A 16,878-nucleotide genomic window follows, 5' to 3' on the forward strand; every position below is an offset into this window, starting at 1 on the left:
AAGGCGAGTGCTGGAAGATATCCATGGCGCCGAATTCGAAGATCGATAAACGATCAAGTTCAGTGTCCGTGGGCCAACATGGTTCAGAACTTATGACCGGAGACGAGTCCGAAGTTCCGATGGCACAGGTATCCTGTGAGGTTAAGTCTATGTGCGGCTCCAACACCGGGGAATCTGTGGCCTCCGTGGCGGGGTTGAGCTTCCCATCCTTGGATGGCGCAGTCTGCTCCGGATCCAAGGCTAGAGGGGTTACAGGAGTAATCTCCTGGATGCGGTGTGATGACAGATTTAAGTCATGTTCATCGAGGTGACTAGGAGCGGTTGCCGCGGTCTCAAATCCAGCGAAGATCAAATCTCCACGGATTTCCGCGACGTAGTTCAAGCTCCCAAATCTGACCTAATGGTCAGGAGCGTAGCTTTTGAACTGCTCCAGATGGCCAAGCGAGTTGGCCCCCAGTGCGAAGCCACCAAGCACGAAGATCTGTCTGGGGAGAAAGGTCTCGCCATGGACAGCATCATTGTTGACGATTGAAGGGGCAATCGAACCTTTTGAGGACGGCACAATTGAACTCTCAATGAAAGCACCAATGTCAGTGTCAAAACCGGCGGATCTCGGGTAGGGGGTCCGGAACTGTGTGTCTAAGTTCGATGGTAACAGGAGAAAGGGGACATGATGTTTACCCAGATTCGGGCCCTCTCTATGGAGGTAATACTCTACGTCCTACTTGATTGATCTTGATGAATATGAGTATTACAAGAGTTGATCTACCACGAGATCGTCGTGGCTAAACCCTAAAGGCCTAGCTCATATGGTTATGATAATGTATATTTATCTCCTTCCGCACTAAGTCCTCCGGTTTATATATACATCAGGAGGATCTAGGGTTATAGAAGGTCGGTTACAAAAAAAGGGATCTAGATATTCGGTCGCCAAGCTTGCCTTCCACGCCAAGGAGAGTCCCATCCGGACACGGGTGCAGTCTTCGGTCTTCATGTTCTTCACAGCCCATTAGTCCGGCCCATGGCTAACAGGCCGGACGCCCGAGGACCCCTTAGTCCAGGATTCCCTCACCAACGACTCGAAGGACGGTAGTTATTGTCCGCTCTCCAAGGATGAGGAAAGCCTCGGCAACGAAGATTTCATCGTGCCTGAGGAACCTCTCGAGCAGGAGCGCTTTAAGCCCCAGCTAATAGCCACCGCAAGGAGCCTGAAAAAAAAGCAGCAGCAGCTTCAAGCTGACTAAGATCAGCTCGTCAACAGGTGGACTGATGTTCTGGCAGCCGAAGAATATGGCCTGAGACGCCCAGCCAAGAGTTACCCGAAGCGAAGGTTACTACCTCGGTTCGATGAAGAGGCGCCGGAGCCCATACCTCCCTCGCGTAATGCGGGTGATCGACCACTACGAGGTCAGGACAGTGCGGCGGACTGACCACCATGTGGTCAGGATAGAGCGGCAACTCAAGCCGAACAACAACCTGCCCCACCGCCACTTCAAAATAGAGACAAAACAGTCTGGGGTCATACATATGACCTCCGGCAGACCCTGGATAGTAAAGCAGGATATACCCGATCGATTTACGGATCACGAGGATGTTCCTCGACTCGTGACGATGGCTACCTATTCGGACGTGAAAAACCTAGTCACGCCCAAGCCGACAACCGCAGACGGACTCCATCGGAGCTACGTCACGATGCTGCCAGATATAGAGGCGCCGCACAACCTCTTTGCTTCACTGATGAAGTAATGGATCACGAATTCCCCGAAGGGTTCAAACCCGTGAATATTGAATCAGACGACGGGACAACAGATCCCGCGATATGGATCGAGGACTTCATCCTCCATATCCACATGGCCCGCGGAGATGACCTCCACGCTATCAAATACCTCCCACTGAAGCTCAAAGGACCAGCTCGGCACTGGTTAAACAGCCTGCCTGAAAATTCTATCGGCAGCTGGGAGGGCTTGGAAGAAGCCTTCCTTGACAACTTCCAAGGTACATATGTCCAGCCACCAGACGCCGATGACTTAAGCCACATAGTTCAACAACCTGGAGAGTCAGCCAGGAAATTCTAGACTAGGTTCTTAACCCAAAAGAACCAGAACATCGACTGTCCGAATGTCGAAGCCCTAGCATCCTTTAAACATAGCATCCACTACGAATGGATCGCCCGCCACCTCGGCCAAGAAAAGCCAAAATCTCTGGCATCCCTTATGGCACTCATGACCCGCTTTTGCATGTGTGAGGATAGTTTGCTGGCTTGTAGCAAAAACACACCCAGTGAGGCAAGCCCCTCCGAGGTGAAAAATGGCAACGACAAGCTCCGACGTAACAGACACAAATGCCAAAGCAATGGTGATAATACCGACGACATTACTGTCAACGCAGGATTCAGCGGCTCCGACTCCAGCCAGCGGAAGAAACCATACAAAAGAAACAATCAGGGACCATCCAGCCTGGACCGCATAATCAATCGCCCGAGCCAGATACATGGCACCCCAGACAAACCAGCCAATCATACTAACAGAGATTGTTGGGTTTTTATACAGGCCGGCAAACTAAACGCCAAGAACAGGGAAAAGGGCTCACAAAGTGAGGATGACGACGAGGAGCCCCGGCAGCCGAACCCAGGGGGATAGAAGACGTCTCCCCCTCAAGTCAAAACAATGAACATGATATATGCTACAGACATCCCAAAAATGGAGCGCAAGCGTGCACTAAGGGACATCTACGCGATAGAGCTAGTCGCCCCAAAATTCAATCCATGGTCGTCATTCCTGATCACCTTTGATCGTCGGGATCATGCGAATAGTATCCATCATGGCGGTTAAGCCGCACTAGTCCTCGACCCAATCATTGATGCATTTCACCTGACGCGCATCCTTATGGACGAAGGTAGCAGCCTCAATCTGCTCTATTAGGATACAATGCGAAAAATGGGCATTAATCCATCATGGATCAAGCCCACAAAGACTAGCTTCAAAGGAGTCATACCAGGCGTAGAGGACCGCTGCACGGTGTCGGTGGGAACGACACCTATGGGATCACAAGAATCCCTACTACGGTTAGCGGGGCACGGGGTCATGAGAAGAGCGGATCAAACAGATAGTACACGGTTTGTTTATCCAGGTTCGGGCCGCGAGGATGCGTAAAACCCTACTCCTGCTTTAGTGGATGTATATTCCTGTTCTTGAGTAGCTTTGGGGCATTAGGAGCTCCAAAAAGTCGAATCCTCCTCCTGGTCGCCTCGGGCATCCTTTTATAGAAAAAGGGGTTGCCACAGTGGCACGCAGGAGGTGGAAAGGGTACAGTGATGCGAGGTTATCCCTCGGATTACATGACAAGGCGCATTTAATGCGTCTTGCTTAAGTGTCCTTGCTTTACCTAGAACGGGGGAGAAACCTGTCTCGTCCATCGCCACTCCTTCTTGTGTCGACAAGTGCCCTAGCCAGCGATGCCTGTGATGTCATGTAGGTAGGCAGGCAGCTGAGGTGGCGCAATGGTGGGTCTTCATGAAGATCTGCATGCCGCCGCGCAGGTGCCTGCCCAGCTGGTTGGGTTGGCAGCGGCATGCGTACGGTGGTGGAGGTTTAGTCGGTGTGGGCCTGATGGTGGCCCTGTGGATGTCCTTGGCAAGGGCCTTGTCGGGTGCCCGACAAGGGTCTTGCCGAGGCGCCTGCTGTCATCCCCGGCAAGGCGCTTGCCGGGGGTCTCGTGGTCTTCCCTGGCTGGTATCTCACCAAAGGTCGTCGTCTTCTTAGTGCGTATCTGATCTTGAATGTCTTCACAAAGATCTGCAAGCCACCACGGGGATGTCTCCCGAATCCTCGCCCCTTGGGGGCAGTGGACTCAAGGGTAATTTGCTCCGTAGGCATGGGGTGAGTCGCCGCGGCAAGGGTCTTGCCGGGGTTGCCAAAGCTGTCTCTCGGCAAGGATCTTGCCAGGGGAGTTCACTTCGTCCCTTTTGTTCTTCGTGGTCTTGGCCTTGGCGTCGTCCTAGTTCCCTTGAGCTTCGGTCTTACTCTGGATCACCTCCCTTGCCTTGCTTGGTGTGGTGGTGCCCATGGCTCAGACTGTCCGTGCACCGTTATAGGGGTGCAAAAAAGTGTACCCCTCTTTTTGTACACCGACAGGAGCCCCCTGGCCTGGGCCACACATAAGCGCAACGCGTTGTTGGGTCAGGCCCAGAAACGATGCGCGGGCAGGCGCGGTGGTTTTTACCGCGGTAAGATTCTTCACGCGCTGCGCTTCCCACGACTCGCGCGCGCGGTGCGACGTGGGGAGGTGGGCATGACGTGGGCAGCATGCGTGGGGTTGGTCTCTGCACGCATGCGTCACGTCGTAGTAAAGGGGCGGTTCGCGCCTTCCCCATAAACGGAGGGAGGCATGGAGGCGCGGCCCATTTACTGAATGGGGCTGAGGCGCGGTCTTCAAGGCGTCCACTCCCCACGATCACGGGGTGGGGAGAGGTCGCCTCACCCGTCCCCTCGGTTCTGCACGTCTGCCATGTGTCTCCCATGTGCTTGGGGTGGCAAACAGTGGAGGTGGGAAACCGGGCCATCGCTGGTTGGGGCGGCGGGTCGGTCCTGGCTCCCTGCGCCTTCCGTATCTCGATTGGCCGAGCGGGGCGGCCGAGCCCCAACCCCGCTCCTTTATAAAGAGCGGGAGGGGGGGATGGCGTCCCGCATTCTTTCATCTTCTTCTTCCTTCAGCTTCTGCGCCTCCCTTCCATCCTTCATGGAGAGAGGGAATTCCGGTCCTTCAGCGGTGGCGGCGAGGGTCTCCGCTCGACAACACGTCCCTCCTTCTCCACGTCGACTTCCCCGCTCCTCACGCGATGTATCTTCGTCGGGGATGGAAGACGTTTGCTCATATCCACAGCTTGACGGAGGGGCTCACTCTCCATTTTAAGCTGATGGAGGGTGGCCTTTATCTCCGTCAAGGTCTTCGGTCACTTTGGGACTCGTACAAGGTGCTGCGTGGAGAGCTCTTCTGATAGTGAAGACTCCTCCTCGGGCGGGAGTGACAAGGAGGACAGCGGCAGCAACGACGAGGGCGGTAGGCGGCAGGATGACGGGTCCGACTAGGTGTCGGGTGCCGCTCCGTGCGGCACCGGCGACCCCATCATTCGTGTCGCCGGCTCCTTGAACTTCTCGGGGTCGTCTCCTTGGGCGGCTGGCGTTGGGAGGCTGCGGAAGAGGAAGAGGGCGGGCGGCAAGGCCGTCAAGCCGGAGTACGCGGGCACCGACGCCTTTGAGGCGTACTGATGTCCTACCGCCTCGTCTTTGAGCTCTGCTTCCGGCGCCGCCATCACCACCCAGCCTTTGGACGGCCACCAAGATGTTCTCCATGCGTCTTCTGCCACCCGTAGCTCACCTAGGTGCTCCTTTTGCCCTTCTCGCCTCCTTGACCTGCCTCCTGAGGAGAGGTACAAGAAAGGGATTACCGGCTCCTTATCTCTTTTTAGTTTGTAAGCCTTTGGGCCTTTGTTGAATTTAAAACTTGTAATCCCTTCATTCATGTTTTTCATTCCCTACGTGGAATGCTTTTAAGGAAAAAGGGATGCTTGCTGGGTCATTTGTTTGCGGGTGGTACCCACGACAAGGAGTAAATCCTTGATATCTCTAAGATAAAAATTTTCTCGCCCGGCAATAGGCCTTTGGCGGAGGCAGGGATGAGGCTGGTTCAGGCTCCTTGTTTCATCCTTTCGCTGCCGCGACTATGACCAAACTTGGTCCCAGGAACGAGCCCTAGGGACTAGAGTTAGGGGAGCACGGTGGCTTAAGGAAAAACGAGGTTTCACATACCTCAGTCCAATGGAGTGCATGATAAGGGATGAAGAACTTATCTGAAGCTGCAGCCCCCGGCAACCCTGGTTTGCCGTGGGTGAATCTTTTCTCTTGCAGCCCCCGGCAATACTGGCTTGCCGGGGCCTAGATGCTGGTCTATTCCTTTTTTTCTCCCCAAGTGGTTTGGCAATGATATCTGTGTGTCCTGTGAACCAAATAAGTCAAAAGAAAGACAAAGAGACGCACACTCGACCTCTAAGCTAGGGGTTAGTCGCTGCTAAGCACTATCAACCCTAACCAAGGACAAGACTCGACCTTGCATGCATGCTATAACTTAGGGCGCCAGCGCTTCATTTATTTATGCTCAGGGTCTGCGCCTGGCTTTGTACAAAGGGTTACATGCGTCATCGGCAAGGCTCGTACAAAAGGTGGCTTGCCGGGGGGCCCGGCAAGCCACGCCTCATGGGTAAAACTTGCGAAGATGCTCAATGATCCAGGAGTTACTCACCGGAATGGCATCTTCGGTCTCCAGGCGGACTGCGCTGGGCCTGGTGACTCGTATTACCCGATAAGGGCCTTCCCACTTTGGCGTCAACTTGTTCGAATTCTTGGCCGATTGAACGCGCCGAAGAACAAGGTCGCCTTCCTCAAATCTTCGGGCATGAACCTTGCGGCTATGGTAGCGGCGCAAGGCTTGCTGGTAGCGCGCTACTCTCACAGCCGCCCGAAGACGATCTTCCTCAAGGAGCGTTGCGTCATCTTGCCACAATTGCTCTTGCTCAAGCTCATCATAAGCGAGTACTCGAGGTGACCCGTATATGAGTTCCATGGGGAGAACTGCTTCTGCCCCGTATACCAGGGCAAAGGGTGTCTGGCTGGTGGCTCGATTTGGAGTCGTTCTGATTGACCAAAGAACCGCCGACAATTCATCAATCCAGCGCCTTCCACTCTTGTGCAGTCTGTCAAAGGTCTTTGTCCTCAGGCCTCGCAGTACTTCAGCATTTGCCTTCTCAGCTTGACCATTGCTTCGTGGGTGAGCAACGGAAGCAAAACAGACATTGCTGCCGAGGTCTTGAATATATTGCATGAAGGTGTGGCTTGTGAACTGCGTGCCGTTGTCGGTGATGACCCTATTGGGTACACCAAAACGGCACACCAGTCCTTTAAAGAACTTGACGGCTGACTGTGTTGTGACCTTCCTCACTGCTTCCACTTCTGGCCACTTTGTGAACTTGTCGATTGCAACATACAAGTACTCAAAGCCCCCGACAGCGCGGGGGAAAGGGCCCAGTATGTCGAGCCCCCAGACCGAGAAAGGCCAGGAGAGAGGAATGGTTTGAAGGGCTTGAGCTGGCTGATGAAGCCTCTTTGAATGGAACTGACACGCTTCACACTTGGTGACTAGTGTCGTCGCATCCTGGAGGGCGGTGGGCTAGAAGAAGCCTTGACGAAACGCTTTGCGGGCAAGGGCCCTTGACCCTATGTGGGTTCCACATACGCCTCCTTGTATCTCCGCCAACAGCCCCAGTCCTTCCTCTCGAGTGATACACTTCAATTGGACACCATTCGGCCTCTTTCTGTACAGGACGTCATCGACGAACTGGTACATAGTAGAGCGATGGTCTTCCTTTTCTGCTTCTTCCTGTTCCTGAGGAAGTTCCCCTGTTTGGAGGAATCGGACGGTATGCTGTGCCCACGCTGGAGCCTGGGGCTCGATGGCGAGGACTAAAGGCATTTCCTCCGCTTTAGGAGCGGCTGTCTCCACGGCAAGAGCTTGATGCTCCGTCGGAGCTAGCCGTCCTGTGGCGGGCTCAGTGTCTCCGGCAACATCCTTGCTGGCAGCTTGGGGGAGCTCGGCGGGAAAGTACTTGTCGGGCCTTGATTTTCTCCTCTTGTTCTGCTCTGTTGATGGATCAACGGATGGCTGAGTTAGCCGAAGCACAAAGGTACCTGGTTCCACAGGTAGCTTGAGGGCAGCGCGTTTTGACAGGTAATCCGCGATGTCATTCTCCGCTCGGGGAACGTGTTCTGCCTGTATACCGTCAAAACGCTCTTCCAGCTTTCTCACTTCATCGACGTAGGCCTTCATCAACGGCCTCTAGTAATCCTTGTTGACTTGCTTGACGACAAGTTGCGAGTCGCCCCTGACGACGAGTTTCTTGATCCCGAGATCCGCCGTGATCCCAAGACCAGCAAGAAGCCCTTCGTACTCAGCCGTATTGTTTGTTGACACCTCCCTGGGGAAGTGCATCTGGATCACGTACTTGAGGTGCTTTCCGGTGGGCGCGACAAGCAGTACGCCAGCCCCGTTGCCCTGTAAGGAGAAAGCTCCATCAAAGTACATGATCCAGTCGCAACTTGCCTCCTTGCCGAGGAGAGCAGTCTCTTGGGCTTCTTCCTCAGGCGTCGCGGTCCATTCTGCAACGAACTCCGCTAGGACTCGGCTTTGAATCGTCGAGGTACTCTCAAACTTGAGGCCAAAGCTGGACAGTTCCAGTGCCCACTCTACGATTCTTCCCGTTGCATCTGGATTGTGCAATATCCGTTGCAGAGGGAGGCGAGTGACGACAGTGATTTCGTGCGCCTGGAAGTAGTGACGCAGCTTCCTCGAGGCCATAAGAAGGCCGAAGAGCAGTTTCTGCACACCGGAGTACCTTGATCTAGCCCCGTGCAGGAGGGAACTAACAAAGTAGACCGGGTTCTACATCATTTTATTCTTCGGCGGCACTCCAACTGGCTGTGTTGTCTCTGCATCGGTGGCATCGGGCTCTGTCGTTGCCATTACCTCATCATCAATTTCTCTCTGCGCCACTAGTGCCGCGCTGACCACCTGGTTCGTTGCCGCCAAGTACAGCAGCAACGGTTCCCGTGGCCTAGGCGCAACTAGTATTGGCGCGGAGGAGAGGTACCTCTTCAAATCTTGCAATGCTGCTTCGCCTTCTGGTGTCCACTCCATCGGGCCCGCCTTTTTCAAAATCTTGAAAAAGGGAAGGGCGTGCTCGGCGGACTTGGAAATGAACCTGCTCATGGCGGCAATGTAACCAGCAAGCCGACGCACATCCTTGACTCGCTTGGGTGCTTCAATCTGCTCTATAGCTTTGATCTTGTCCGGATTGGCCTCTATCCCGCGTTGCGACACAAAGAACCCGAGAAGCTTGCCGGACGGGACACCGAAGACGCACTTCTCAGGGTTCAGCTTGAGATTGATTTTTCGTAGGTTTGCAAATGTTTCTTGTAAATCCGGTATGAGGGTTGCCCTGTTCTTGGTTTTGACCACTATATCATCCATATAAGCTTTCATATTTCTATGGAGCTGTGGTTCACAACCAATCTGGACCGCCCTTGCAAACGTTGAACCAGCAATCTTCAACCCGAAAGGCATCCGTATGAAACAATATGTACCACATGGGGTGATGGATGCCGTTTTCTCTTCGTCTTCTCTTGTCATGAAGATCTGGTGGTAGCCAGAGTAGGCATCGAGGAATGACAATAGGTCACACCCAGCCGTGGAGTCAACAATCTGGTCGATGCGCGGCAACAGGAAGGGGTCTTTGGGACAAGCCTTATTGATATATGTGTAATCAATACACAGCCTCCACTTCCCATTTGCCTTGCGCACTACCATTGCATTGGCCAACCACGTTGGATGGAGCACTCCTCTTACCAAGCCCACTGCTTCTAGTTTCCGGATCTCCTCTGTGATGAACTCTTGTCGTTCCAAGGCTTGCTTTCGGACCTTATGTTTGACGGGCCACGCATGAGGACAGACAGCAAGGTGGTGCTCAATCACCTCCCTAGGAACGCCGGGGATGTCGGATGCTTGCCATGCAAGCACATCGACATTCGCCCGCAGGAAGGTGACGAGCGCGTCTTCCTATTTGTCTTCAAGGGCGGAGCTTATGGTAAAAGCCCCTCCCGTGCCATCCTCCTTGATAGAAACCTTCTTCGTTCCCTGCGGTGTGGCCCTGGACTTCTTGTTTTTGTCGGTGGAGCTCTCTGGCACGTCCTTGACGGGAGCGCTACACTCCGAAGAGGTTCGCTTGCCGGAGTGGGTGCTTGAGGTCTCACCGGTCTTCTTCTTTTTCTTTCCCAGGGCTCCAGCGGCAGGAGCAAGCGCCTTAGCAGTGGCGGCTGATGCAACTGCTTGTTGGTAGAGTTGGTCAGCGCAAATTAGCGCATCCTTCTTGTCTGATGGGACGGTGATTATCGTCACAGGCCCCGGCATCTTCCGGGTGTTGTAGGCGTAATGTGACGCCACCATGAACTTGGCCAGCGCTGGGCGGCCAAGGATCCCGTTGTAAGGCAAGGGGATCTTGGCAACGTCGAACACAATCGTTTCTGTCCTGTAGTTCAGATCACTCCCAAAAGTCACGGGCAACGTGACCTTTCCCTTTGGTTGACTTCTTCCCGGGTTGACCCCCTGAAACATACCCGTCTCTTCGAGGTCTTCATCAGGAATCTGCAGTTTCTCAATCACGGCAGGAGAGATTAAGTTCAGACCGGCCCCGCCATCGACTAGCATCTTTGTCACCTTGAGGTTGCGTATTGTTGGTGAAACCAACAATGGCAAGCACCCGACTGTAGTAGTGCGATCAGGGTGATCCTTAGTGTCAAAAATGATAGGTGTGCTGGACCACTTCAGCGGCCTTTGGGCATCAAACGACGGCTCTGCCGCTGTAATCTCACGTGCCCACTGTTTAAGCTGGCGGTGAGAGGTATGCAGCGAGGTGCCGCCATCGACGCACATGGCCTCTGTAGCTTTCTGAAATTCTTGGTCACCACACTCATCGTCTTCTTCACGATCATCATCTTCTAGCTTTTTGTCACGCCCCGGGCGGGCCTCTCCTGCTGTTTATCTTTGCCGCGATGGCCCGCCTGGCCGTCACGCTTCTTGCCGGACCCCTCAGCACCATCCTGGCCTTTCTCCTTGTCCCGCCTCTCATACTCATCCCTCTGCTTCTCAGCAAGGAGCTCAACCTGTCGGCAGTTCTAGAGATCATGGCCTTTGGTGCGATGGATCTTGCAATATTGCTTGTCGGAGTTTCCTGGCTTCTCGGCAGCCGCCAAGGCCCGGCAGGCGACACATCCGGCAATTTCCCTGCCGGGGTCATCTGCCTTGGTTTTATTGGCGGAGCCGGCGTTGTCAGATCCCTCGACGGCAAGAACGGCTTTACCTTTGCGTTTCCTGTTGTGGCGCCGGCCTTTCTTCGCCGGGGCGGCAGTATCCTCATCTCAGGAGTCGGTTTCCACGCTGGCATCTTCGCCGGGGTACTTCCTTCCATCTTCAGCTCGGGCACATCTGTCAGCAAGAACATAGAGTTCCGCCACATCTTTCACCTTGTTCATTGCCAGCTCTTCGCGCATCTTGCGGTTACGCACGTTCTGATGGAACGCGCTGATGATGGCGACAGGGTGAACATCAGGGATATTGTACTATATCCGGTTGAACCTCTGTATATACTTGCGCAGACTCTCGCCTCCCTTCTGGGGAATGACGTGCAGGTTGCTTGCTTAGCCATGGGCTTGGTGACCTCCAGTAAAGGCACCCACAAACTCATGGCACAAATCCGACCAGGAGGAAATAGAGTCTACCGGCAAGTGCATCAACCACGACATGGCGTTGGGTTTAAGAGCCAATGGAAAGTAATTCGCAAGCACCTTATCGTCGCGGGCTCCGGCAGCTTGCATCGCGATGGTGTAGATGCTGAGGAACTCGGACGGGTGGGTCTTGCCATTGTACTTCTCGCGAACGTCAGGTTTGAAGGTGCGGTGAGTGGGCCACTGGAACTGCCGCAGCTCACGGGTAAAAGCCGGACAGCCTACCTCGTAAGGTAGGCCTCCAGGGCTCTCCGGGGCCGGGTGGTTCGCAGCAGGCCCTGCTCGCCTGTCTGACTAGTAGCGCGCTCCGCGCCGGCGCTCGATAGTGGTTCGAGTGTCTTCATGGGCTCGTTCCCGAAGAACTTGGCGCTGGTCACAGTGGGTTCGTGGGTCAGACGACGCTATGGAGATTTCGTCGCCCGTGACGTCGTGACAAGCCGACGTCCGCGGTACCGGATGGGGAAGAGGTGAATGCACCGTGGTCGCGGCGCCGCCGGCTTTTCTGCCACTAGTGCGCGGGAGTCCATCGGGGCGTCGACCCGGGGGCCCCACCGGACTTGGTTCGTCTTTGTTGGCCATCGCAACAAGGCTTCGGACTCTGTCTCTCCATTCGTTGAGTTTCCCCGTAGTGGGAGGAAAGTCGAGGAGCAACTGCGCGCGTGCCAGGGCCTCTGCTGGTGTCGGTGGGAGCGGAACCTGCACGGATCGCGACGCGCTTCGACTTCTGACCACGTCAGAAGGAGCTCTATCATGACCCCGCGGTCGCATGCCGTTTTCACCAGCGCTTCGGCGAGCGGCCAGGTCTTCTACGTCCCAGGAGTGGCACTCGGGGCTCTTCCCGTGGCGACGCCCGGGATCTTCGGCGTGATTACGCCGTTCGTCGCGCGCTGCCTGGGAGGAGCACGCTGTTGGCGCCGGCGTGGGAGTCTTGGACGCCCTTCCGTCTCCTTCGGGTGGGGCGGCGATGACCTTGGAAGGCCCCGCTCCACCCGCAGAGGGCCTGGCTCCGCCTTTGGATTTGGCGATGTGTGTCCCGTTACCAGGCGCACAAACATCGCCGCCTCCCAAACTCCGGCTGCTGGGATGGCGTTGGTGTTCGCGAGCAGCGCCCCGGGTCCTTTCTGCGACCGGTCCACTGCTCGCCCGCGTCGGGACGGGCTGTCCGGCTTCTGACTGGCCAACCGCCACCGTCGTCTTCTTCTTGGGCGCCATGATGATGAAGAAGCGTCGAACTAACTGCTAAAGCCGATTCTCACAACTGCGCCCCCTACCTAGTGCGCCAAAGATGTCAGCGGGAACGACACCTATGGGATCACAAGAATCACTACTACGGTTAGCGGGGCGCGGAGTCATGAGAAGAGCGGATCAAACAGATAGTACACAGTTTGTTTATCCAGGTTCGGGCCACGAGGATGCGTAAAACCCTACTCCTGCTTTGGTGGATGTATATTCCTGTTCTTGAGCTAGCTCTGGGGCATTAGGAGCTCCAAAAAGCCGAATCCTCCTCCTGGTCGCCTCGGGCCTCCTTTTATAGAAAAAGGGGTTGCCACAGTGGCACGCAGGATGTGGAAAGGGTACAGTGATGTGAGGTTATCCCTCGCATTACATGACAAGGCGCATTTAATGTGTCTTTCTTAGGTGTCCTTGCTTTATCAGGGACGGGGGAGAAACCTGACTCGCCATCGCTGCTCCTTCTTGTGTCGACACGCACCCTGGCCAGCGATGCCTGTGATGCCATGTAGGTAGTGTTGGGGAACGTAGCATAAATTCAAAATTTTCCTGCGTGTCACCAAGATCTATCTATGGAGTCATCTAGCAACGAGGGAGGAGTGGATCTACATACCCTTGTAGATCGCGCGCGGAAGCGTTCAAGAGAACGGGGTTGATGGAGTCGTACTCGTCGTGATTCAAATCACCGATGATCCTAGTGCCGAACGGACGGCACCTCCGCGTTCAACACACGTACAGCCCGGTGACGTCTCCCACGCCTTGATCCAGCAAGGAGAGAGGGAGAGGTTGATGGAGATCCAGCAGCACGACGGCGTGGTGGAAGTAGCGGGATTCCAACAGGGCTTCGCTAAGCGCTGCAGGAGGAGGGAGATGTGTCACGGGAGGGAGAGGGAGGCGCCAGGCCTTAGGTATGGTTGCTCCTCCTTTTCCCCACTATATATAGGGCCAAGGGAGAGGGGGAGGCGCATCCCTTGCCCCTTCCTCCAAGGAAGGGTGCGGCCAAGGGGGGGAGGAGTCCATCCTCCCCAAGGCACCTCGGAGGTGCCTTCCCCCTTTAGGACTCTCTCCTTTTTTCTCTGTCTTGGCGCATGGGCCTCTTGGGGCTGGTGCCCTAGGCCCATATAGGCCAAGGCACACCCCCTACAGCCCATGTGGCCCCCCGGGGCAGGTGGCCCCACCCGGTGGACCCCCGGGACCCTTCCGGTGGTCCCGGTACAATACCGATGACCCCGAAACTTGTCCCGATGGCCGAAATAGCACTTCCTATATATAATTCTTTACCTACGGACCATTCCGGAACTCCTCGTGACGTCCAGGATCTCATCCGGGACTCCGAACAACTTTCGGGTTACCGCATACTAATATCTCTATAACCCTAGCGTCACCGAACCTTAAGTGTGTAGACCCTACGGGTTCGGGAAGCATGCAGACATGACCGAGACGTTCTCCGGTCAATAACCAACAGCGGGATCTGGATACCCATGTTGGCTCCCACATGTTCCACGATGATCTCATCGGATGAACCACGACGTCAAGGACTTAATCAATCCCGTATACAATTCCCTTTGTCTATCGGTATGTTACTTGCCCGAGATTCGATCGTCGGAATCCAATACCTAGTTCAATCTCGTTACCGGCAAGTCTCTTTACTCGTTCCGTAACACATCATCCCGTGATCAACTCCTTGGTCACATTGCGCATATGATGATGTCCTACCGAGTGGGCCCAGAGATACCTCTCCGTTTACACGGAGTGACAAATCCCAGTCTCGATTCGTGCCAACCCAACAGACACTTTCGGAGATACCTGTAATGCACCTTTATAGTCACCCAGTTACGTTGTGACGTTTGATACACCCAAAGCATTCCTATGGTATCCGGGAGTTGCACAATCTCATGGTCTAAGGAAATGATACTTGACATTAGAAAAGCTATAGCATATGAACTACACGATCTAGTGCTATGCTTAGGATTAGGTCTTGTCCATCACATCATTCTCCTAATGATGTGATCCCGTTATCAACGACATCCAATGTCCATGGTTAGGAAACCGTAACCATCTATTGATCAACGAGCTAGTCAACTAGAGGCTTACTAGGGACATGGTGTTGTCTATGTATCCACACATGTATCTGAGTTTCCTATCAATACAATTATAGCATGGATAATAAACGATTATCATGAACAAGGAAATATAATAATAACTAATTTATTATTGCCTCTAGGGCATATTTCCAACAGTCTCCCACTTGCACTAGAGTCAATAATCTAGTTCACATCGCCATGTAATTAACACTCACAGGTCACATCGCCATGTGACCAACATCCAAAGAGTTTACTAGAGTCAGTAATCTAGTTCACATCACTATGTGATTAGCACTCAATGAGTTCTGGGTTTGATCATGTTGCTTGTGAGAGAGGTTTTAGTCAACGGGTCCGAACCTTTCAGATCCGTGTGTGCTTTACAAATCTCTATGTCATCTCCTAGATGTAGCTACCACGCTCTATTTGGAGTTATTCCAAATAACTGTTCTACTCAGAGCTATTCTAAATTGTTGCTCCATTATACGTATCTGGTATCTCTACTCAGAGCTATCCGGATAGGTGTTAAGCTTGCATCGACGTAACCCTTTACGACGAACTCTTTTATCACCTCCATAATCGAGAAAATTCCTTAGTCCACTAGTTACTAAGGATAACTTTGACCGCTGTCCTGTGATCCATTCTTGGATCACACTTGTACCCCTTGACTGACTCATGGCAAGGCACACTTCAGGTGCGGTACACAGCATAGCATACTGTAGAGCCTATGTCTTAAGCATAGGGGACGACCTTCGTCCTTTCTCTCTATTCTGCCGTGGTCGATCTTTAAGTCTTAACTTCATACCTTACAACTCAGGCAAGAACTCCTTCTTTGACTGATCCATCTTGAACACCTTCAAGATCATGTCATGGTATGTGCTCATTTTGAAAATACCATTAAGCGTTTTGATCTATCCTTATAGATCTTGATGCTCAATGTTCAAGTAGCTTAATCCAGGTTTTCCATTGAAAAACACTTTCCAAATAACCCTGCATGCTTTCCAGAAATTCTACATCATTTCTGATCCATAATATGTCAATAACATATACTCATCAGAAATTCTATAGTGCTCCCACTCACTTCTTTGGAAATACAAGTTTCTCATAAACTTTGTATACACCCAAAATCTTTGATCATCTCATCAAAGCATACATTCCAACTCCGAGATGCTTACTCCAGTCCTCAGAAGGATTGCTGGAGCTTTGCATACTTATCAGCATCTTTCAGGATTGACAAAACCTTCCGGTTGTATCACATACAACCTTTCCTCAAGAAAATCGTCGAGGAAACAATGTTTTGACATCCTATCTGCAAGATTTCATAAATAATGTAGTAATCGCTAATATAATTCCAACAGACTCTTAGCATCGCTACGAGTGAGAAAGTCTCACCGTAGTCAACTCCTTGAACTTGTCGGAAAACATCTTAACGACAAGTCGAGCTTTCTTAACGGTGATACTTACCATCATTGTCCGTCTTCCTTTTAAAATCCATATGTACCTAACAGCCTTACGACCATCAAGTAGTTCTTCCAAAGTCTACACTTTGTTTTCATATATGGATCCTCTCTCGGATTATATGGCCTCGAGCCATTTATCGGAATCCGGGCCCACCATTGCTTCTCCATAGCTCGTAGGTTCATTGTTGTCTAGCAACATGACTTCCAAGACAGGGATACGTACCACTCTGAAGTAGTACGCATCCTTGTCATCCTACGATGTTTGGTAGTGACTTGATCTGAAGTCTCATGATCAATATTATAAGCTTCCACTTCAATTGGTGTAGGTGCCACAGGAACAACTCTTTGTGCCCTGCTATACACTAGTTGAAGTAACGGTTCAATAACCTCATCAAGTCTCCACCATCCTCCCACTCAATTCTTTCGAGAGAAACTTTTCTTCGAGAAAGGACCCGATTCTAGAAACAATCCTTTATTGCTTTTGAATCTGAGACAGGAGGTATACCCAACTGTTTTGGGTGTCCTATGAAGATGCATTTATCCGCTTTGGGTTCGAACTTATCAGCCTGAAACTTTTTCACATAAGCATCTCAGCCCCAAACTTTTAAGAAATGACAGCTTAGGTTTCTCTAAACCATAGTTCATATGGTGTCATCTCATCGGAATTACGTGGTGCCCTATTTAAAGTGAATGTGGTTGTCTCTAATGCCTAACCCATAA

The sequence above is a fragment of the Triticum urartu genome, chromosome 1A, assembly GCF_056163025.1.
Source record: "Triticum urartu cultivar PI428250 chromosome 1A, HENAU_Tu73, whole genome shotgun sequence".
NCBI classification, from domain to species: Eukaryota; Viridiplantae; Streptophyta; class Magnoliopsida; order Poales; family Poaceae; genus Triticum; species Triticum urartu.